The 877-nt window shown below is 36.5% G+C and overlaps 1 protein-coding gene across 1 annotated transcript in view; it reads right to left on the bottom strand.

Annotated features, from left to right (window-relative positions):
- Positions 1-877, bottom strand: part of LOC106948178 (leucine-rich repeat-containing protein 4C-like) — a 141,571-nt gene that overhangs the window by 81,796 nt on the left and 58,898 nt on the right. The window contains exon 2 of the mRNA XM_015033716.1: positions 201-310. The gene's annotated coding sequence lies outside the window, so the exon portion shown is untranslated. The remainder of the gene's footprint in view (positions 1-200; positions 311-877) is intronic.

The raw sequence follows: 877 nt of genomic DNA, 5'->3' as shown, positions 1-877 counted from the left end.
TATATATATATAGTCAAAAGGAATATGAACAGAAAGTAACACGGATGAGAAACCATGTGCTGTGGTTCAGCTAGAGATGCAGATTCAAGAAATCACTTAAACAGAACCAATCTGATAGCACTGAGTTAATTAAAAGACTTTAAAAAAGTATGACCCAATCAAAAGAAAAAAAAAAAAAAAAAGAAAAGAAATCACCATACCTACAGTCAACCATGGTGGTGTGATGGTCTTTGGCGTCTTTGCTGCCTCTGGATCTGGACAACTTGTAGACGCTGATGGAACCAATGAATTTGCTCTCTTCCGTAAAATCCTAAATGAGAAAGTCCAGCCATCAGTTCATGACCAAGCTAAAGTGCACATGGCTTATGCAGCTTTCCCAAATGTAACACAAATTAACAAAATAAAACAAAGTGAATATTAAATGAATGAGAGGAGGAAGTGTAGAAAGCCAGTGTTCAAACATTGAACTGACATTAAAAGCCATCTGGTACTTCTGTCTTCGCAGTGGAAGATGGCTGTTCATAGCACAGGCAATTTCAGGTAAGCTTCATAGCACTGAACTGGCACATTACATACATCACAGCCAAATGTTAGCAGTTTAAAACTTCAACAAAGTCCATGTCTCCAGGAAGGAATCATTTCTCAATAGCTAGGGGTTCAAACCTTCTGTACAAAATAAAGCATAGAACAAGGGGCTGTTTTTTTGTGTGTTTTTTGTAGCAGGCTACTGGATTGCATATTTAATATGAAGTTAGTTTTTAGTGATATATATATTATCCAAATCATTTATAGAGGAACAAACAAGTCAGAAATGCAAAGCTTTCTGAATGTACTGCTTTAACTACTGGTTCCATGATGTTCTCAACTGTGCCAACTA

This window comes from Poecilia latipinna, unplaced genomic scaffold, assembly GCF_001443285.1.
Source record: "Poecilia latipinna isolate Pla-1442-1.1 unplaced genomic scaffold, P_latipinna-1.0 Scaffold277, whole genome shotgun sequence".
Lineage (NCBI taxonomy): Eukaryota > Metazoa > Chordata > Actinopteri > Cyprinodontiformes > Poeciliidae > Poecilia > Poecilia latipinna.
Note: the sequence above shows the minus strand (reverse complement) of the source record. Positions and strands in the feature narration are given on the sequence as shown.